Below are 23,598 nucleotides of genomic sequence, written 5' to 3'. Positions count from 1 at the left end.
ACAGGAGGTTCATTAAGGGCTACAGTCAGGTTGTTAGCCCCCTGACAGCCCTGACCTCACCAAAAGTCCCCTTCACCTGGTCGGATCGTTGCGGTGCCGCGTTCAAGGAGTTGAAACGGCGCTTCTCGTCTGCACCCGTTCTGGTGCAGCCCGATCCTAGTCGCCAGTTAGTGGTTGAAGTGGACGCCTCGGACTCAGGGATAGGAGCTGTGCTGTCCCAGAGTGGGAAGACCGATAAGGTCCTTCATCCGTGTGCCTATTTTTCCCGCAGGTTGACCCCGGCTGAACGGAACTATGACGTCGGCAACCGAGAACTCCTTGCGGTGAAAGAGGCTCTTGAAGAGTGGAGACATCTGTTGGAGGGAACGTCCGTGCCATTCACGGTTTTCACTGACCCCGGAACCTGGAATATATCAGGACCGCCAAGCGGCTGAATCCCAGGCAAGCCCGCTGGTCACTGTTCTTCAGCCGTTTTGACTTCCGCATCACCTACCGGCCCGGGACCAAGAACCAGAAATCGGATGCCTTGTCCCGGGTACACGAAGACGAGGTCAAAACGGAGTTGTCGGATCCACCGGAACCCATCATCCCGGAGTCCACTATCGTGGCTACCCTCCCCTGGGACGTAGAGAGAACCGTCCGGGAGGCCCTGGCACGAAGCCCGGACCCCGGGACTGGACCAAAGAACAGACTTTACGTCCCACCAGAGGCAAGGGCTGCAGTCCTGGACTTCTGTCACGGCTCTAAGCTCTCCTGTCATCCAGGGGTGTGAAGAACCGTGGCAGTTGTCCGGCAGCGCTTCTGGTGGGCGTCCCTGGAGGCCGACGTCCGGGACTATATCCAGGCCTGTACCACCTGCGCCAGGGGCAAGGCCGACCATCGCAAGGCTCCGGGACTGCTACAGCCGCTGCCCGTGCCTCATCGCCCCTGGTCCCACATCGGCCTGGATTTTGTCACGGGCCTCCCGCCGTCCCAGGGAAACACCGTCATCCTCACGATAGTGGACCGATTCTCCAAGGTGGCCCACTTCGTGGCCCTCCCGAAGCTCCCAACGGCCCAGGAGACAGCGGACCTCCTGGTCCGTTTAAGATTCTCAAGGTCATCAATCCCGCCGCAGTGAGGCTTCGGCTTCCAGCCTCACTGCGGATCCATCCAGCATTTCATGTGTCAAAAATCAAGCCCCATCACACCTCGCCCCTCTGTACACCCGGTCCGGCGCCACCTCCTGCCCGGATCATCGATGGCGAGCCGGCTTGGACAGTGCGCCGGTTGTTGGACGTCCGACGGATGGGCCGGGGCTTTCAATATCTGGTGGACTGGGAGGGGTACGGCCCTGAAGAACGCTCCTGGGTGAAGAGGAGCTTCATCCTGGACCCGGCCCTCCTGGCCGACTTCTACCGTCGCCACCCGGACAAGCCCAGTCGGGCGCCAGGAGGCACCCGTTGAGGGGGGGGTCCTGTTGTGTGGGCCGCTGAAGAGGAGGTACTGCTGGCCCACCACCACCAGAGGGTGCCCTGCCTGGAGTGCGGGCTCCAGGCACCAGAGGGCGCCGCCGCCTCACGGGAGCAGCCTCGGTGACAGCTGTCACCCATCACCGGAGACAGCTGACGGCAATCATCAGTGGGGTATATCAGCAGGACGGCATCTCCACCTCATTGCCGAGATATCGTTTTTACCGGAGAGGTAACGTATTGAAGCTAACAGAGTGTATCTTTTTGGATTGAGCTAGTTATTTGGATTACTGTTCCAACGAGAGGTGGAGGTAACTTTCCTGCTGTTCGGAGTCCTGGGTGCAAACGCGCCCCCATCTGACTGTACTTTGTTTCCTCGCCAGCAGTACCAGGTCCGACACGCTGAGGCAGTGGCCACCTGGGAGTTCGGGACTTGGCGGCTCCAGTATTCCCGGGGTTCTGTGGCGGAGGAAGCCGTGTGGTTCCGGTCTTACCTTGGAGAGGCGTCTCCTACCTTCGAGCCTGCCCACACGACACTTTTGTGAATTGATTGTTGTCCATTTCTGTGATTGGTCGTATTCGTTGTGCACATTCACAACAGTAAAGCGTTGTTATTTGACTTACTCCATTGTCCGTTCATTTGCGCCCCCTGTTGTGGGTCCGTGTTCCTACACTTTCCCAACAAGTCCTCCTTTTTAGATATTTAGATATACCTTAGTATACTAGCATAGTTCCACCTTAGAATTGGAAATAATATATAAGATATACCTTACTGAATTTTCATGGTATTTGTATCCAAGGAAGAAAAACTGAAGCTTATGTTGCACACGAACTGAAAATTCAGGTTTTGCCCGACTCGACCCACTGCCGACCCAGGCAATGTCGATTCATAAACATAGAATCAGCTGATCACTGTTTCGCTTTGCAGATCTCTGTAAATCTTGCACACTACGTTTGTATTTCTGAGAGTATGAAATAATTTTTTTGTGAAGAATAAAACAAAATGAAACATGGATCTGGTTGGTGAATGGCAGTTGAATGGTGTCTCTAGTAAATAATCATGAAGTAACTGCCTGGCCCATTTCCCTGCATGTTCTGTCATTTATTAGGTTTATAGGCACATGTGTCTGTGATTTGGATCAATGAATAATGAACACAGGTGGGATAAAACGCACTGATTTGTATCATAACAGAGCAAGGCAACAGTCCTATGAGGACCTGATTGCAATTACACTGTTAATTATTATTTATAATTTATTATTAGTGCCTGAGTAGGACAAAGTCGCGATGTATATTATTATTATTATTATTATTTATAATTAGGGCCCGAGGACCCTATGAGGACCGTATTGTAATTGCGCTGTTTATTATTATTATTATTATTATTATTATTATTATTATTCACACCTTTCAAGCCCCAATTTCTGCCTTTTCCCATGCTCAAAAAGTCACCAAACTTTGCAAAGTCATCCGGCTGGATCCAAAATTCAATATTTTGGAAGTGGGTTTGGGGGATTTGAAGTTTCGATTTTGAGGTAATTTTTTTGTCATTTTTGCCACACGCACACAAGGTGTGCGTGTGTATGTATGTCTGTCTGTCTGTATCTGTGGGCATGCGTGCCTGTGTGGCTGTGTTTGCATCCTCAAATTTCTCTTTCATGGCAATATTTTTCAAATAGGATAACAGCCAAATGGTTTCTTTTTCTGTTTTGAAATTTGTCTGAACTTTTTTCAGGAGCAGAGCAGAAACGTGGTTTCTCAACAAAAACATTGTGTGTGTGTGTGTGTGTGTGTGTGTGTGTGTGTGTGTGTGTGTGTGTGTGTGTGTGTGTGTGTGTGTGTGTGTGTGTGTGTGTGTGTGTGTGTGTGTGTGTGCACTTGTGTCTGAATCCTCAGATTTCTCTTTCATGGCAATATGTTTCAAAGAGGATAACAGCCAAATGGTTTCTTTTTCTGTGTTGAAAATGCCTGAACTTTTTTCAGGAGCAGAGCAGAAACATGGTTTCTCAACACAAACAGTGTGTGTGTGTGTGTGTGTGTGTGTGTGTGTGTGTGTGTGTGTGTGTGTGTGTGTGTGTGTGTGTGTGTGTGTGTGTGTGTCGAAAATTTTTAAGTTTAAAAGGTTGGATCAAGGAGACAGGAGAGATGGAGAAGTAATCACACGACTACGTATAGATCACACAGGTTTAAATCAAACTCTCAGCATCATTAGAAAACATGAAACCGGTCAGTTTTTGAGATGCCGCAGAAGAGACGGCTGAGCACGTGTTATTGGAGTGACAAGAATATAACAGACAAAGAAGAATTCTATTAGACAGTAACAGAACAGTTTAACACTCAAGGGATTACTTTCTTTTTCTACACCTATACCACCATCTTGGAGGCATGTATTATCATTTTTAAACGTAACAGAGTTATTCAACAGAATATAGTACAGTGTAATTGCCTCCACCTTTTCCCCCCTCCCTGTTGTTGTGGTTGTCTTGGAGCTTCCCTCACTTGTAACTGTTTCCCACAATAGTCTCCTTCATGCACACTCATTCACTATGTAATCTCCTCCAGTTACTGTATCACATCTTTTGATTTCTTAAAGATAAATTTAAGTAAACTTCAAAAACTTTGAAATGCTCCTTTTTAGTTTTGTGTATTTTCCCCAGCTCATGACTGATTTTAGTAGAGTTAACGGGACAGTTTTTCCAAAAACTCTGGATAGTTTAGTACTTGAATATTAGTTTTATAAATTATAAATCAGGCGTATGTCACAACGAAGTGGAACCAGCAGGTTCAGGTAATTAGAACGCCAGATACAGAAGCTGCAGAATCCGTCCTGGCTACATCGAGGAAGGATAAGAAGCCATGGATTAGTATCGAGACACGGAGTCTTGTAGACCAAGTAGAGGACATTATTTTATTTTTTTTTTTTTTTATTGAGGATTTATTTCATTCATTTAAAAGAAAAACAGAAAAGCAAAATTAACAAAACATTACAAGCCATTGAACGAAAAGGAGCAGTTTGGAAGAACAAGTCATATATTCTGCTCCTTTTTTACAATCCAATCTTGCAAAGCATCATCAATCGACATCATTGCATTTCTATGACTTTGTCACATGCCACCGACTTCTTTCCTAATTTTAACCATTATTTAAAAGACTACATTCCTAATAGATTACATTTTAAACTTCAGACATTCTAAACATTATTAACAGATTACATTTTTGGCTTTGTCACAGCCCACTGACTTATTTCATAGTTTCATACTTACGAAATACATCAAGTTTAATATGTTTTTTAAAATAATTTAAGCGTGTTGTGAAAGTGTCGTGACACGGACCCACAACAGGGGGCGTTAATGAACGGACAATGGATAAGCCAAAAGTAACAATTTAATGTTGTGAATCGCACAACGACATACAGACAATAACAATATGGTGGACTGTCAATCATACACCAGGTGACGTGTGGGCAGGCTCGACGATAGAAGACGCCTGGCGAGAGAAGAGCAGGATCCCCACACAGCTTCCACCACCAACGGAGCTGAAGAACACCGGAGCCGCCAAGCCCTGCGCCCCAGGTGGCCGCTGTCTTCAGCAGTCAGACCCGGTACTGCTGGCAGAAAACAGAGACAGTCCTGATGAGTGTGAGTTCGCACACTCAGTAATCCCACAGTCAGTGTTCAGTAAGGGAGGGAGAACCTCCACCTCCAATCACACACTCGTGCAGCTCCTGTCTAACCACTTATCTGGTTGGAGTGTGAAGCGAAGCCGTCGCTGATCACACCAAACGCCAATCCCACAGATAAGGCAGAACACCACAGGATACCGGCTGCAAAGAAGTACAGATTATTACTCAATGTTTTGAGTCAGCAGAGAAAGTTACCTGAATGGTAGCTGATTTCTCGGCGAGGAGGTGGAGTTGCAGTCCGGCCTTTATGGTGATGGTGATGATGATGAATGAGTGACAGCTGGTGCTGAGGATGAGTGACAGCTGTCACTCCCAGTGGCTCCGGCGCCCTCTCGTGCTTGAAGCCCGCACTCCAAGCAGGGCGCCATCTGGTGGTGGTGGGCCAGCAGTACCTCCTCTTCAGCGGCCCACACAACAGGACACCCCCTCAACGGGCGCCTCCTGGCGCCCGACCAGGCTTGTCCGGGTGCCGGGCGTAGAATTCGGCCAGGAGGGCCGGGTCCAGGATGAAGCTCCTCTTCACCCAGGAGCGTTCTTCGGGTCCATATCCTTCCCAGTCCACCAAATACTGGAACCCCCGGCCCTTTCGACGAACGTCCAGGAGTCGGCGCACAGTCCAAGCCGGCTCCCCGTCGATGATCCGGGCAGGCGGCGGCGCCGGTCCAGGGGCACAGAGGGGAGAGGTGTGGCAGGGTTTGAGTCTGGAGACATGGAATACCGGATGTACTGCGGCTGGACTGAGGACCTTCACGATGGTGAAGGGTCCTATAAATCTGACCTTCAGCTTTTGGGATTCCGTTTGCAGAGGTATGTCCTTTGTGGATAACCAAACCGCCTGCCCGGGCTGGTATGCAGGGGCCGGGGAACGCCGGTGGTCTGCATGGGCCTTAGCCCTCGTCCGGGCTCTGAGCAGGGCAGAGCGGGCGGTACGCCACACCCGACGGCACTTCCTCAGAGCCTGGACTGAGGGCACTCCGACCTCTCCCTCCACTAGTGGAAACAATGGGGGCTGGTACCCCAAACACACCTCAACCGGGGAGAGGCCGGTGGCAGATGAAACTTGGCTATTATGAGCGTACTCGATCCAGGCCAGATGGTCACTCCAGGCCGTCGGGTGCGTGGAGGTCACGCAGCGGAGGGCCTGCTCCAGTTCCTGGTTCGTCCGCTCTGCCTGCCCTTTCGTCTGGGGGTGGTACCCAGACGAGAGACTGACGGTGGCCCCCAGTTCCCTGCAGAAACTCCTCCAGACCTGGGAGGAGAACTGAGGACCACAATCTGAGACAATGTCTGCTGGAATCCCATGCAGACGCACGACGTGGTGGACCAGGAGGTCTGCAGTCTCCTGGGCCGTTGGGAGCTTCGGGAGGGCCACGAAGTGGGCCGCCTTGGACAACCGGTCCACTATCGTTAAGATGGTGGTGTTGCCCTGGGACGGCGGGAGGCCCGTGACAAAGTCCAGGCCGATATGAGACCAGGGGCGACGAGGCACAGGCAGAGGCTGGAGGAGGCCTTGGGCCTTGTGATGGTCGGCTTTGCCCCTGGCACAGGTGGTGCAGGCCTGGACATACTCCCGGACGTCGGCTTCCATAGATGCCCACCAGAAGCGCTGCCGGACCACTGCCACGGTCCTTCGCACCCCTGGGTGACAGGAGAGCTTGGAACCGTGACAGAAGTCAAGGACCGCAGCCCTGGCCTCTGATGGGACGTACAGTTTGTCCTTCGGACCTGTCCCTGGGTCCGGGCTCCGTGTCAGGGCCTCCTGGACGGTCTTCTCCACGTCCCAGGTAAGGGTGGCCACGACAGTGGACTCGGGGATGATGGTTTCAGGGGGGTCTGACAGCTCGGTCTTGACCTCCTCTTCATGCACCCGGGACAGGGCGTCAGATCGTTGGCTCTTAGTCCCGGGGCAGTAGGTGATCCGGAAGTCAAAACGCTCGAAGAACAGCGACCAGCGGGCTTGCCTGGGGTTCAGACGCTTCGCGGTCCGGATGTACTCCAGGTTCCGATGGTCCGTGAAAACCGTTAATGGTACCGATGCTCCCTCCAACAGGTGTCTCCACTCCTCAAGAGCCTCCTTCACCGCAAGAAGTTCCCGATTGCCGACGTCATAGTTCCGTTCAGCTGGGGTCAACCTGCGGGAAAAGTAGGCACATGGACGGAGAACCTTATCGGACTCCCCGCTCTGGGATAGCACGGCTCCTATCCCTGAGTCAGAGGCATCCACTTCAACAACAAACTGGCGCTTGGGATCGGGCTGCACCAGAACCGGTGCAGTCGAGAACCGGCGTTTCAACTCCCTAAACGCGGCTTCGCACCGATCCGACCAGGTCAAGGGGACTTTTGTGGAGGTCAGGGCTGTCAGGGGGCTAACTACCTGACTGTAGCCCTTGATGAACCTCCGGTAGAAATTTGCAAAACCGAGGAACTGTTGTAGTTTCCTACGGTTCGTTGGTTGGGGCCAATCTCTCACCGCCGCAACCTTGGCCGGATCAGGGGCGACGGAGTTGGAGGAGATTATGAACCCCAAGAAGGACAAAGAAGTACGGTGGAACTCACACTTCTCGCCCTTCACAAACAGCCGGTTCTCCAACAACCGCTGTAGGACCTGACGTACATGCTTGACATGGGTCTCAGGATCCGGAGAAAAGATGAGTATATCGTCTAGATATATGAAGACAAATCGATGCAGGAAGTCCCGCAAGACGTCATTAACCAACGCTTGGAACGTCACGGGCGCATTGGTGAGGCAAAACGGCATGACCAGGTACTCAAAGTGACCTAACGGGGTGTTAAATGCCGTCTTCCACTCGTCTCCCTCCCGGATCCGAACCAGGTGATAAGCATTCCTAAGATCCAATTTCGTGAAAATTTGGGCTTCATGCAGGGGCGGGAACACTGAATCCAACATAGGTAACGGGTATCGGTTGCGAACCGTGATCTCGTTCAGCCCTCTGTAATCAATGCATGGACGGAGTCCGCCGTCCTTCTTGCCCACAAAAAAGAAACCAGCACCCATCGGGGAGGTGGCGTTCCGGATCAACCCGGCAGCTAACGAGTCCCGGATGTAGGTCTCCATTGATTCGCGTTCCGGACGTGAGAGGTTGTACAGCCTGCTGGACGGGTACTCAGCGCCCGGTATCAAATCAATGGCACAATCGTACGGACGGTGCGGGGGCAGCGTGAGTGCTAGATCCTTGCTGAAGACATCAGCAAGGTTGTGGTACTCAGCCGGCACCGCCGCCAGATTGGGGGGGACTAAAACCTCCTCCTTAGCTGTCACACCGGGTGGAACCGAGGATCCTAAACACTCCTGGTGGCAGGTTTCGCTCCACTGAACCACAACCCCAGACGGCCAATCAATCCGGGGATTGTGTTTCAACACCCATGGAAAACCCAAAATCACTCGGGAGGTAGAAGGTGTTACATAAAACACAATCTCCTCCCTGTGATTCCCAGACACCACCAATGTCACTGGCTGTATCTGGTGTGTGATTAGTGGAAGAAGGGTGCCATCTAGTGCCCGCACCGACAATGGTGACGGTAAGGCCACTAGAGGGAGCCCAACCTCCTTTGCCCATCTGCTATCCAGCAGATTCCCCTCCGACCCCGTGTCCACCAGTGCTGGGGCGTGAAGGGTTAGATCCCCACTCAGGATCGTGACTGGGATTCGTGCAGATCGTCGGGGTTTCCCCACGTGGGTGTTGTGACCCACCCTTAGCCCAGTCTCTAAGGACGAGTGCTGCTGTTTTGACCGTTTGGGGCATTCTCTCTGTGTGTGCTCGGTAGAGCTGCAGAGAAAACACTCTCCACGGATCAGCCTCCTTTGTCTCTGATCTGATCGTTTTTTGGCCCTGCTCGTTTCCATAGCAACGTCAGCAGGGGGAGCTGTTGTCACGTGGAGAGCCCTGGCAGTGGAGCGTGGGGAAGTCGGCTTCCTTTCAGACCCGGGAGGAAGAGGGACGGCTTGTACCTGACCACGCCCCTTGTCTCGCTGCCGTCTGTGTTCCGTTAATCGGTTGTCTAACCGTATAACCAGGTCGATAAGCCCATCTAAATCCCGCGGCTCGTCCTTCACCACCAGGTGCTCCTTAAGGACCAGAGACAGTCCGTTTACAAAGGCGGCGCGGAGCGCAACAGCATTCCAGCCAGCTCGCGCTGCCGCGATGCGGAAGTCGACTGCATACTTTGCTGCGCTCCGACGACCCTGCCGTATCGACAGCAGCACACTTGAAGCGGTCTCGCCTCTATGAGGGTGGTCGAACACCTGTCGGAACTCCCTCACAAACTCAGTATAAACCGTTAGGAGGCGTGAATTCTGCTCCCAAAGCGCCGTAGCCCAGGCGTGTGCCTCTCCTCGAAGCAAATTTATAACGTAAGCCACCCGGCTAGCGTCTGACGCGTACATGACGGGACGCTGTGAAAAGACGAGCGAGCACTGCATCAAGAAGTCCGCGCACGTCTCCACACAGCCCCCGTACAGCTCCGGAGGGCTTATGTATACTTCAGGGGACGGTGGGGGGGTTCGTTGAACGACCAGCGGAATGTCTGTTTCTGGCACACGGTCAGCAGGAGGAGGTGCTGCAGCAGCGCCCTGAGCACGCGCTTCCACCTGGGTGGTGAGAGCCTCCATCCTACGATTGAGAACACTGCTCTGCTTGGTAACTAAGTCCAACCGAGCTGTAACGGCGGTTAAGATGTGCTGCAGCTCACCCAACACGCCTCCTGCTGGCGCCTGTGCACCTCGCTCTTCCATTGGCTGTTCAAGCGATGGTTGACGCCCCTCGGGATCCATGACGCTGGCCGAGAAATCCTGTTGTGAAAGTGTCGTGACACGGACCCACAACAGGGGGCGGTAATGAACGGACAATGGATAAGCCAAAAGTAACAATTTAATGTTGTGAATCGCACAACGACGTACAGACAGTAACAATATGGTGGACTGTCAATCATACACCAGGTGACGTGTGGGCAGGCTCGACGATAGAAGACGCCTGGCGAGAGAAGAGCTGGATCCCCACACAGCTTCCACCACCAACGGAGCTGAAGAACACTGGAGCCGCCAAGCCCTGCGCCCCAGGTGGCCACTGTCTTCAGCAGTCAGACCCGGTACTGCTGGCAGAAAACAGAGACAGTCCTGATGAGTGTGAGTTCGCACACTCAGTAATCCCACAGTCAGTGTTCAGTAAAGGAGGGAGAACCTCCACCTCCAATCACACACTCGTGCAGCTCCTGTCTAACCACTTATCTGGTTGGAGTGTGAAGCGAAGCCGTCGCTGATCACACCAAATGCCAATTCCACAGATAAGGACACACCACAGGAAAACGGCTGCAAAGAAGTACAGATTATTACTCAATGTTTTGAGTCAGCAGAGAAAGTTACCTGAATGGTAGCTGATTTCTCGGCGAGGAGGTGGAGTTGCAGTCCGGCCTTTATGGTGATGGTGATGATGATGAATGAGTGACAGCTGGTGCTGAGGATGAGTGACAGCTGTCACTCCCAGTGGCTCCGGCGCCCTCTCGTGCTTGAAGCCCGCACTCCAAGCAGGGCGCCATCTGGTGGTGGTGGGCCAGCAGTACATCCTCTTCAGCGGCCCACACAACAAAGCGACCTTGATTCTTTGATTTCTTTGTTGAGGTTGTTCCATAATTTTACACCATTCACTGCAATACTCCGTTCCTTTATCTTGGTTCTGAATCTTGGTTTTTTAAAGACTTTTATGCCCTTCAAATTATAACTACTTACTCTTTTTTCAAACATATTTTGAATGTTTATTGGTAAGGTATTGTTATTCGCTTGGTACATTATTTGTAGTAATTTCAAATCAACTAAATCATGAAATTTAAGTACCCTATACTTAATGAACAATGGATTAGATGGATCTCTAAATCCACTGTTGCCAATCACTTTTAAAGCTCTTTTCTGCAAAATAAACAAAAGTTGTGTATAAGTTGTACATGTTGATCCCCAGATTTCTACACAATAAGTCAAATATGGAACAATCAATGAATTGTACAATGTTAATAATCCATAACTATTTAATGAATATTTAACTTTATGCAAAACAGCAATGGCTTTCGCTATCTTTCCTTTTATGTAATTTATGTGTGACTTCCATGTAAAATCTTCATCAATTATAACTCCTAAAACTTTCATTTCTTTTACCCTTTGAATGTCCATTCCATCTATTTTTAATGACATCATTTTTTTTAACTCTGTCATTAAACAATATGAAATTTGTTTTATTAAGATTAAGTGACAATCTGTTTATATCAAACCAATATTTCACTTTTTCCAACTCTGTATTTATCACTTGTGCTACTTCCTGTATATCTGATCCAGAGTAAAATAATGTTGTATCGTCAGCAAATAAAATGCTACCAAGTACATTAGATATATTCACAAAATCATTGATATACAAAATAAACAGTTTGGGTCCAAGTACCCACCCTTGTGGTACTCCACACATAATATTACACAATTCTGATTTAGTATTATTTATCTGAACAGTTTTCTATTTTCTAAGTAGCTTTTTACCCACTGATGTGCAATCCCTCTTATTCCATATTGTTTTTAACTTGTGAAGCAATCTTGAATGATCGATAACATCAAAAGCTTTTTTCAAGTCAATAAAAACACTTACCATATAATCCTTATTATCTATTGCTGTTGATATTTTCTCTGTTAATTCCATAATTGCCATAGGTGTCGAATGTTTTGTTCTAAATCCATACTGAGCATTAGTTAAAATATGATGTTTCTCAATGAATTTATCCAACCTTGTCACAAAAACCTTTACCATAATTTTAGAAAACTGTGGAAGCAATGACACTGGCCTGTAATTTGAAATGTTATGTTTGTCTCCATTTTTATATAATGGGACTACCTTGGCAATTTTCATTTCGTCTGGGAAAATTCCTGTTGACAGAGACAGATTACAAATGTAAGTGAATGGTTCAATAACGGTTTCTATTATACTTTTTACAGTCATCATGTCTAAATCTTCATAGTCAGTTGATCTTTTGCTTACACAGTTTTTTACAATATTCCTTATTTCATCTTTCTCCACATTGTCAAGGAAAATACTATTGACCATATTTACAATTGTATTTAATTTATCTTCTACTATTGGTTTATTTCCCACCAGATTTGATCCCACCTTTGAGAAATAATCAAACTCATTTACAACTTATTTTATATCATTTATCTCTTTATTTTCCTTGACAAGGTAATTCGGAAAAGTTGATTTCACTCCATCAATTTCCATCACACTTTTTATAATTCCCCATGTTGCCCTTATATTATCTTTACTCTTATTCAATTGTTCACTATAATAATCTTTTTTTTTTGTTTCCTAATTATTGTCAATAGTTCATTTTTATATTTTTTGTATCTGTGTTCTGTTTCCTTTGTTTACATTTTTAAAAAGCACTTATATAAATAGTTTTTCTTTACACAAGCGTTTTTTATTCACTTGGTCAGCCATGGTTTATTTACTCTTTTCTTACTAGTTTTTATTAATTTACAATTTTTATTATATGATTTCATCAGTATTTTCATGAATGAACTATATGCTACATTAACGTCACCGACATAAACCTCTTCCCAATTTTGATTTTTAAGATCATAATTTAATGCCTCTAAGGCTTATAACGACTTATCTCTTTTAAAGTTTATAACAGTTTTTATAACAGAGATCTTGAGTTCTCTGTCAGAAAGAGTCAAATGGCAGCTTCGTGGAAAGTTCACAAAAAATGAAGGATACATTAAGTACATTATGATTTTTGAACAACATATGTTGCCTTCAAGACAACATTCTTTCCAGAGGCGTTCACGCATTTTTCAGTTTTCATATACGAAATTCTTCATACCAAAAAGCATTAACTTTTTCAAAAAACAAATATTCTATGTAAATACTCAAAAATTTATTACATATGGACATTTGCAATATCCACTGCTTTGATTGGTGGGAATCACCAATCAAAGCAGTGGAAGACTGGAAAGGTTTTCCTGCGTTATGTCAGGCTGAACGCAGCCCACGTAAAAACCATCATCGTGTTTCACTCTGTGGACACGCCCACTGTCAGAGAGTCCAACAATCAACTGCTGCCTCCACAAAGACAGGAAGAGCTTCAGATGAACATTTAAAAAGATCAGTTTTAAACCTGCTCAAAAATCTCCACAGTTCATTCTCCAACAGCTCAGTGGAACAAATGGAGGGAGACCAGACAAGTGTTCTGACTGAAGACCAGTGAAACCTGAGTGAAAATATTCATCTTCATATCTGATTTCAAACAAAATCCATTACTGCCTGATTCATCCAGTTAATAACAACATGTGATCTGCTGGTTGAACCTCTTCCACCATCAGGAACAATCCAAAATACCACCAGTATCAGATGGAGGAAACAAACTACACACCAACACTGTGACATCATCTGAAAGTAAAAGTCAATATTTACCTGATTATCAGCAGCCAACAGAAGAGGCAAAAACACAGACAACAGTCCAAAAGAGAATAAAAAAAAAACAAACAAAGACAAAATATCCCTCCACCTCAAACCCAGGAACCAAAGTAAGACAGAGAGAAAGATTTCCAGTAAAAACATGATGTCTCTGACAAACCCGTCAAACCAGTTAGAGAGAAAGTCCAACAATCAGATACACACAAGAACAACAGCCTTTAAATTCCAGGACGAGATCAGAACGCAATGTTTAAATTCCTTTTCAGCTTCACTGTCAAAGTGTGCAGTTTGTTACACAACATCACAGTCTGAACAATCTGTTTCCATGTGTGAGTGTGTTTGTGGAGATAAAGCCTGCCTCTGTGTGTGTGTGTGTGTGTGTGTGTGTGTGTGTGTGTGTGTGTGTGTGTGTGTGTGTGTGTGTGTGTGTGTGTGTGTGTGTGTGTGTGTGTGTGTGTGTGTGTGTGTGTGTGTGTGTGTGTGGTTTTCCTTCAGGATGTGTTCGAGGCTCCTCAGGATGCTGTCAGACTCTGAGGTCTGTGTCTGTCTGCACACAGTGAAGACTCACTCTGTCCTCCTCCTGCTGCACTTACAGACCTTTAATGCAGCTAAAACATTAAACACACATTCATGGTTCTGGTGCGCGCTCGTGCCCACGACATCATGGGTAACTGATGCACCTGTGAAAGAGTCACAAATCATACAGTACAGTTCTGAGACCTGGTTGATTATATCACAATACAAATTATGTATAAAGTTAAAAACAAACTTTTGCCTCAACATGTCCAGGATCTGTTTAAAATGAGGGACTCCAGCTACAGTTTGAGAGGAATATTATTATTTGAAAAATTAAAGATCTGTACTACTGTAAAAAGTCACTGTGTTTCCATCAAAGATATAAATATTTGGAATAATTGTCCTAATAATATTAAATTACTTGGTACCTTTGTTGGCTTTAAAAGGCTCTTTAAAAAGAATATATTTACCCATTATAGTTTGAAAAATTAGGTTTACCAGTTTTGTCATTGTGCTTGGGATTGTGCACTATTGCTTGTGCAGCAGTATGATTGAGCTTAATTATCTTCAGCTGGTTGTTGGATTTCAGCCCATCAGTGTAGGAGGGTGTTCTCATAAAAGGGGCAAAGAGCTCTTCTTTCTCTCGCTTGTCGAGGTTTGCTGCAGGTGTCTGTTTGATGGTTCCACTTCCGTGTTCCTGTAAAGGCAGGTAGGTGCCGGCCACGGCTGTGTGTGTGTTGAAGTGTGCACTGTTAAAGTGCTTATGTGAATGGTTTTGTTCATAGAGATCTCCATGGGAGTCGTCGCTGGTTATGCACTGCTCAGCACGGGTGGTTGCTGGCTGTTGGATGCTCCGGTGCTGTGTTGGCTGGGACCGATGGAGTGGTATGTGTGGGTGGCTTGGTTTCCACCTCCAAATATTTGTGCGTCACTTATGATTGTGCTATTGAAGTTCCAGGTTCTTGGTGGTGAGGAGTGAGCCCTGCAGACGCCTCTGCTGTTTTGCCTGGAGTTGAGACCATTGCTCCGCCCTGATGTCTGCTGCTACCTGTCTGGATTTGTCGTTCAGCTTGGAGATTAGGCTGATGCCTGCTCATGGAGTTGGTGGTGTGATGGTTCCCTCTGGTGTTCAGAGAGGCCACCTGCAGATGGGGACTACTGACTTATCTTGAATGTTTTATCAATTGTTTGTGTTTTTATAATCAGTTTCACTAAGTTTTGTAAGTGAACCTCCTACTCTGCCGAGTTTGCAGAAAACCTGTGTGCCTAACGTTGGAGTTATTCTTCCTTCCAGTCCACAGCATCACTGGCTCCAAGGCACAAAGTACTGAAAACTGATTCAAATAAAATATGCAGTCTTTAGTCTAATAACAGCTCATACAACCCCTGGCAAAAATTATGGAATCACCGGCCTCAGATGATGTTCATTCAGTTGTTTAATTTTGTAGAAAAAAAGCAGATCACAGACATGACACAAAACTAAGTCATTTCAAATGGCAACTTTCTGGCTTTAAGAAACACTATAAGAAATCAAGAAAAAAAGATTGTGGCAGTCAGTAACGGTTACTTTTTTAGACCAAGCAGAGGAAAAAAAAAATATGGAATCAATTCTGAGGAAAAAAGTATGGAATCACCCTGTAAATTTTCATCCCCCAAACTAACACCTGCATCAAATCAGATCTACTTGTTGACATTGACCCTATGCCATGACATTGACCCTATGTGTCTTTTTGCAAGGAATGTTTTCAGTTTTTGCTCTATGGCAAGATGCATTATCATCTTGAAAAATGATTTCATCATCCCCAAACATCCTTTCAATTGTCCAAAATATCAACGTAAACTTGTGCATTTATTGATGATGTAATGACAGCCATCTCCCCAGTGCCTTTACCTGACATGCAGCCCCATATCATCGACTGTGGAAATTTACATGTTCTTTTCAGGCAGTCATCTTTATAAATCTCATTGGAAAGGCACCAAACAAAAGTTCCAGCATCATCACCTTGCCCAATGCAGATTCGAGATTCATCACTGAATATGACTTTCATCCAGTCATCCACAGTCCACAATTGCTTTTCCTTAGCCCATTGTAACCTTGTTTTTTTCTGTTTAGGTGTTAATAATGGCTTTTGTTTAGCATTTCTGTATGTAAATCCCATTTCCTTTAGGCGGTTTCTTACAGTTCGGTCACAGACGTTGACTCCAGTTTCCTCCCATTCGTTCCTCATTTTTGTTGTGCATTTTTCGATTTTTGAGACATATTGCTTTAAGTTTTCTGTCTTGACGCTTTGATGTCTTCCTTGGTCTACCAGTATGTTTGCCTTTAACAACCTTCCCATCTTGTTTGTATTTGGTCCAGAGTTTAGACACAGCTGACTGTGAACAACCAACATCTTTTGCAACATTGCGTGATGATTTACCCTCTTTTAAGAGTTTGATAATCCTCTCCTTTGTTTCAATTGACATATCTCGTGTTGGAGCCATGATTCATGTCAGTCCACTTGGTGCAACAGCTCTCCAAGGTGTGCTCACTCCTTTTTAGATGCAGACTAACGAGCAGATCTGATATGATGCAGGTGTTAGTTTTGGGGATGAAAATTTACAGGCTGATTCCATACTTTTTTCCTCAGAATTGAGTGATTCCATATTTTTTTCCTTTGCTTGGTCTAAAAAAGTAACCGTTACTGACTGCCACAATCTTTTTTTTCTTGATTTCTTATAGTGTTTCTTAAAGCCAGAAAGTTGCCATTTGAAATGACTTTAGTTTTGTGTCATGTCTGTGATCTGCTTTTTTTCTACAAAATTAAACAACTGAATGAACATCCTCCGAGGCCGGTGATTCCATAATTTTTGCCAGGGGTTGTAGCAAATACAGACATTATAATCTTCATCAAATCCAGTGAAATCTAAAAAATTTTGCTTTCTTGCTTCTTGCATACTTATGAATAACATCATCATATGAAACTTTTTCAGTGAGAATATGGTTGATACTTGTGACAGCAAGTCCAGAAAGGTGCTCTTGAGATGTTGTTGCCCTTAAATCTGTTTTGATGAGTTTGAGTTTGGAGAAGCTTCTTTCTGTCTCAGCTACAGTAGAGTTCGTGCTGTTCTCAGAGCCGTCCACAAATTGGGGTTCAGCTTCATAAATGACAGACAGCAGCTTAAAGTGGGACGTTGGTTTTGTTGGCAGGTTCTTTAGCTCTTTGCCATCCAGGTCAGACTGACCATTAAAGTCCAAAGCAGCACTTAGAGCCTGACACTGTTTGGTTGTTTCAGCATCAAAGAGACTTTGAAAACTAGTCAGAACACCAGACTTGTCTCCTACAATTTGCACAGTGGCAAACCTCTCTAAGTGCTGATATTACAGAATCAACAACATTGAAGAATTTACTTCAAGTAATCAGAGATGCTCTGTCTTTTTGAGGAGACCAAATGCAGTGTCCACGTGCATGCTGGGAGACTTCTTTACTTTGCTTTCCCACCTTGTTTCAGAGCACATCTTCAAAGTAATGTTCACATGATTTTCTCAAAATGCTCTGTCTCTGTGTGGAGGCAGAAAACAAGGCCTAGAGCTTCTTCAAAATGCCAAAGTCATGTGGACCATCGGTGGAGTTTTTTACAGCATCAGGCACAACCAAGTTTAAGGTTTGTGCCCCACATGGCACAAAAAACCTCTAGGATTTATTTCTAGGAGCCTGGTAGCTTGTACTACCTTGGTTTTTCCACTCATGTTGCCCTGTTGTCTTATGTCTGTCCTCTACAGTCCTTAAAAGGAATTGTCAACTCGTCAAGTTTCTTCCAAATCAGGGATGTCAAGTGCTCACCTGTGGACTCATCTGCCACCAGAAAAACCCAGAGAATGTTCCTTTAAGCAGGTTTTCTCTTACAGTGAGACCACTCCAATCTCCACTGATAAGTGGTCAGTGTGGCTGATATCTGGACTGAAGTCAAGAATTATGCAGGAAAAAATAGCACTTTGCTTGTCTGATATCATTCGCCATCACTGACATCATTTTGCTGCTCATTAACTTTATTATTTGGTTTCGTGTGTGATACCCAAAGTAATTGTTGTGGCTGCTGATGGTCTTTTTCACCATATTTCTTTCATTTCCAGCATGAGATTTGATTACTTCAAATATCTTTTTTAAATTTCAATACTCGTACACTGTATCTGTTATTTCCATTACAATCCTATTTAAAAAAATATTTTGCTGATACTGAACAGTGCACTAATCAATAGTTGGTTATGATGTATCATAAGCACAATATTGTTCATATCTCAAAGATATTTTTTAATATAAAATGTTGATTTAAGTATAAATTTCAGATCTGAGCTGCTGTGAGAAAATATATTAATAAAAACTGTTGGACTGCGTTTAATTCTTTATTTCCTTTTTTAACATTATTCTAGAAAGCTGCTTTAACAGCAGTGATTTTCTTTTGTCTTTGTGGACACGGACAAACACCAAAAATCTTCCCTCTGTCTTGAACACACTCTTCATCCTCAATATTCAAAGGACCATACGCACTCTATGACATCATCGAAGAAGCCTTTATGAAGAGGGTTGTTAATTCTGACAGTGATGTAGAAGTGTCATTTTTTTGTGTGTGGTCATGTTTCTGGCCCCATGGTCCTGTGATGAGATCAGTCTTTTAAACTAACCTGTACTAGTAACTAATCCAGCACCAACAGTACAGCACCAGCCCGGCTGTGGCTGGTGCTGTGTGCAGTAACCCATTTTTTTTTTTTTTAAGTTTGTATTCACTAATAAATTGTTCGACTTTTTATCGGCTTACCTTGTCATCCAAACAGTGACCGACTGAGAAACAAGCTTCGAAGCTTTGCTCGTATTCTCTCTGAACTCTTCACACGCAGCTGATGTGTCAAGTGCAAATTTTTCAGCAAATCAACGATCAGAGAATCCTGCAGTCAGAACACTGTTAACAGCTGTTTTGTGTGTGCGCCTGAAACTTCTCTCCTTTCATTAAGAAATGATGCGCTGTGGTCTGGTCTCATCATTAACAGAAAATTAACGGGAGATATTTTTATTTTGGCCTGACATTTCTTGCTTGTGCGTGAGATTGATGATGAAAGCATGACTGTCACGCCTGATACATGAGAGTTGGCAACCCTGGATCAGGATGTCACAATGATGTTTTCATGCCGTCTGACTGATCAGACTGCAGTCAGGCGGCACTTTGACTGTCGTTTGATATAGTTGATCCACCTCCACTGAGCCACCAGGGTTTTGAACATGTGCAAAACATTCAAGGCGGCTGCACAATCAGGCCCAACTGTGTCGACTGCTCTGAGCCTGCTGTCCGATGTTTTCCAAATGCACACTGACACCTCCCGAATGTAGGTTGAGTTTTCATTCGGCCTCATTTGTACTATGTGTGATGGGGGTCTAACTGAAGGGTTTTTGTTGTCCATAATCACATCCACACTTATTGAGGAGGACAGGGATGTTGTCCTGTGTCCTGGTGACAGTGTTCAGTCTGGAGGAAGAGCCACTGCAGCTGGTTCTTCTTGAAGACTTGGTGGTTTTGAAGGGTTCCAGCTGGTTCTTCTTGAAGACTTTGTGGTGTTGAAGGGTTCCAGCTGGCTTTTCTTGAAGACTTGGTGGTGTTGAAGGGTTCCAGCTGGTTCTTCGTAAAGACTTGGTGGTGTTGAAGGGTTCCAGCTGGCTATTCTTGAAGACTTGGTGGTGTTGAAGGGTTCCAGCTGGTTCTTCTTGAAGACTTGGTGGTTTTGAAGGGTTTCAGCTTTGTTCTTCTTGAAGACTTGGTGGTTTTGAAGGGTTCCAGTTTTGTTCTTCTTGAAGACTTGGTGGTTTTGAAGGGTTCCAGCTTTGTTCTTCTTGAAGACTTGGTGGTTTTGAAGAGTTCCAGCTTTGTTCTTCTTGAAGACTTTGTGGTGTTGAAGGGTTCCAGCTGGCTTTTCTTGAAGACTTTGTCATGTTAAAGGGTTCCAGCCGGTTCTTCTTGAAGACTTTGTGGTATTGAAGGGTTCCAGTTGTCTTTTCTTGAAGACTTTGTGGTGTTGAAGGGCTCCAGCCGGTTCTTCAGCTGGTCCAGATGATCCATTGTATTTTTTGAGTCAATCTGATTTGATAAGTCAGCACCATGGAGCGGCTCTTTGGCTCGTTCATCTTGTGACTCCAGAACAGGGCCAGATCTACAACCCCTGGCAAAAATTATGGAATCACCGGCCTCGGAGGATGATCATTCAGTTGTTTAATTTTGTAGAAAAAAAGCAGATCACAGACATGACACAAAACTAAAGTCATTTCAAATGGGAACTTTCTGGCTTTCAGAAACACTATAAGGAAAAAAAAAATTGTGGCAGTCAGTAACGGTTACTTTTTTAGACCAAGCAGAGGGAAAAAAATATGGAATCACTCAATTCTGAGGAAAAAATTATGGAATCATGAAAACAAAAGAACGCACCAACACATCACTAGTATTTTGTTGCACCACCTCTGGCTTTTATAACAGCTTGCAGTCTCTCAGGCATGGACTTAATGAGTGACAAACAGTACTCTTCATCAATCTGGCTCCAACTTTCTCTGATTGCTGTCGTCAGATCAGCTTTGCAGGTTGGAGCCTTGTCATGGACCATTTTCTTCAACTTCCACCAAAGATTTTCAATTGGATTAAGATCCGGACTATTTGCAGGCCATGACATTGACCCTATGTGTCTTTTTGCAAGGAATGTTTTCACAGTTTTCGCTCTATGGCAAGATGCATTATCATCTTGAAAAATGATTTCATCATCCCCAAACATCCTTTCAATTGATGGGATAAGAAAAGTGTCCAAAATGTCAATGTAAACTTGTGCATTTATTGATGATGTAATGACAGCCATCTCCCCAGTGCCTTTACCTGACATGCAGCCCCATATCATCAATGACTGTGGAAATTTACATGTTCTCTTCAGGCAGTCACCTTTATAAATCTCATTGGAACGGCACCAAACAAAAGTTCCAGCATCATCACCTTGCCCAATGCAGATTCGAGATTCATCACTGAATATGACTTTCATTCAGTCATCCACAGTCCACGATTGCTTTTCCTTAGCCCATTGTAACCTTTTTTTTTCTGTTCAGGTGTTAATGATGGCTTTCGTTTAGCTTTTCTGTATGTAAATCCCATTTCCTTTAGGCGGTTTCTTACAGTTCGGTCACAGACGCTGACTCCAGTTTCCTCCCATTCGTTCCTCATTTGTTTTGTTGTGCATTTTCGATTTTTGAGACATATTGCTTTAAGTTTTCTGTCTTGACGCTTTGTCTACCAGTATGTTTGCCTTTAACAACCTTCCCATGTTGTTTGTATTTGGTCCAGAGTTTAGACACAGCTGACTGTGAACAACCAATATCTTTTGCAACACTGCGTGATGATTTACCCTCTTTTAAGAGTTTGATAATCCTCTCCTTTGTTTCAATTGACATCTCTCGTGTTGGAGCCATGATTCATGTCAGTCCACTTGGTGCAACAGCTCTCCAAGGTGTGATCACTCCTTTTTAGATGCAGACTAGCGAGCAGATCTGATTTGATGCAGATGTTAGTTTTGGGGATGAAAATTTACAGGGTGATTCCATAATTTATTCCTCAGAATTCAGTGAGTCCATATTTTTTTTCCCTCTGCTTGGTCTAAAAAAGTAACCGTTACTGACTGCCACAATTTTTTTTTCTTGATTCCTTATAGTGTTTCTTAAAGCCAGAAAGTTGCCATTTGAAATGACTCTAGTTTTGTGTCATGTCTGTGATCTGCTTTTTTTCTACAAAATTAAACAACTGAATGAACATCCTCCGAAACCGGTGATTCCATAATTATTGCCAGGGGTTGTAGATTCAGGTTGGGGGGGAAGGTGGTTCTGCAACCTCCAAAACCCCCTCTAGAGCCACCACTGCAGGTGGGTCAGGAATAGAATTCCGGATTGTGTCTCTCTCTCTCATGTGGAGGAACTGGATCAAACCTAAACACATATTCAGGGGTCAATCTGATGTAATTTGAATCCGGATGAACTATTTACACTCATTTGGATTTTGGAAGAACATTTTTGCTGATCCTGCAGTTTATTTATTTTATTTTTGGTGAAATGCTCAAAGGCAGCAGATTAAAAATTGTTTGTGTAAAATTAACTGCAATTTTTTGTTGAAACAAAGTTCAGTGTGTCCAGATGGAAGACCTCAAATTGGGCTTGTTGAGTATTTAGACCCATGAGAATTTAGAACAATGACTTGTTACAGCTTGTATAAACAGACTTATGCAGATGACACTGTAATTTAACACTCAAAGATTTAACGTGATTCAAAGTCATTTATTTAAACATGATTAGTTTTCAGACTCTTAAAATTCCAGGAAGTTTTCAGACTGAGAGCTGAGAGTTTTTTTTTTTCATCATTTCCCACAATAAAGCTGCTGTTTGTCTTATTGGCCACTGGGTGTCACGAGAACTTTGCATAAGACCAGTTTGTCTTCACTGCTGTCCATCATTGTTTTGGTCTCAGTTACATGATGTTTGATTCATTTATTTCTTAAAAACAAAATAAAGCCTGAAGTTGTTTCTGCTGTGTTGTTGGTATTTAAAACTCATGAAGAAAAGATCAACAGCTATGAACAAATGGAAAATTGATGACATGGAAAAATCACATGACGGAAGTTTGAACCTGAAAATATGTTAATGACTTTGTTTTTGGCTGTTTCACTTTCACACTTTCCTTGAAACATCAACAAACCTGTGGACAAAAGACAACGGTCTTCAGAGGCTTGATGTTAGGAAAGATGTTGGCCGACTGTCAGAGGACAGACAGCAAGCGGACTGAGGACACTGTGGACTGAGGCCGCTGCAGAGACACGTGTCTCCGCAGCATCGGTGGACAGTTTCATGTCTGCTGAGGACGTCCTGCAGTGTCCCCAGTGCAGTCACAAGATCCATCCAAGCAGGTTTCAGACAAAATAAGAGCACAGCTGATCTCATGCTGGTGGTTAGTCTGGTTCTCAGCTCATCATCTGGTTTTCAAGAGACCAAACATCAGCTAGTAACAGACTACGCAGCTGTGGCCTGGTTGCTCTTGCCTTAGCCTACGAGCGGACATCAGCAAGTAACAGACTAGACAGCTGCGGTCTGGTAGCCCCCGCCTTTAGCCTACGAGTGGATATCAGCTGGTAACAGACTAGGAAGCTATTGTGTGGTAGCTCTAACCTTTAGGCTCGGATTTAGCCCGCCTCTCTTCCCTCTCCTCCTCTTCGGATGTTCTGTGAATAGCTTCGTCTGCTTCGTTGCTCACGTGTATCCGGAGCTGCCGTCTCTTGTTGGCTGGAATTAACTCGGTTCAGTTGTTTGAAGAAGTCCAAGTCCAGCAAGCTGGGGTTTGGCACAGTGTGGGCTCTGCTGATGTCCAGATGTTGGTCTGGACTGTGCAGTAACACTGCACAGGCTAGTAGTATGTTTTAAAGGCACAAAGTCGCTGACACAGAACC

At 45.1% G+C, this 23,598-nt stretch overlaps 2 long non-coding RNA genes across 2 annotated transcripts; both read left to right on the top strand.

Moving 5' to 3' along the window:
• Positions 1-209: 209 nt before the first annotated feature.
• Positions 210-23,596, top strand: LOC117530512. The gene is made up of 3 exons (XR_004566392.1): positions 210-222; positions 7,836-7,837; positions 23,059-23,596. It is a non-coding gene; the product is annotated as an uncharacterized LOC117530512 (long non-coding RNA).
• On the top strand, positions 14,761-15,576 carry LOC117530519. The gene is made up of 3 exons (XR_004566398.1): positions 14,761-14,820; positions 14,897-14,996; positions 15,064-15,576. It is a non-coding gene; the product is annotated as an uncharacterized LOC117530519 (long non-coding RNA).
• Positions 23,597-23,598: the final 2 nt, after the last annotated feature.

This window comes from Thalassophryne amazonica, chromosome 18 (assembly GCF_902500255.1).
Source record: "Thalassophryne amazonica chromosome 18, fThaAma1.1, whole genome shotgun sequence".
In the NCBI taxonomy this organism is placed as follows: domain Eukaryota; kingdom Metazoa; phylum Chordata; class Actinopteri; order Batrachoidiformes; family Batrachoididae; genus Thalassophryne; species Thalassophryne amazonica.
Note: the sequence above shows the minus strand (reverse complement) of the source record. Positions and strands in the feature narration are given on the sequence as shown.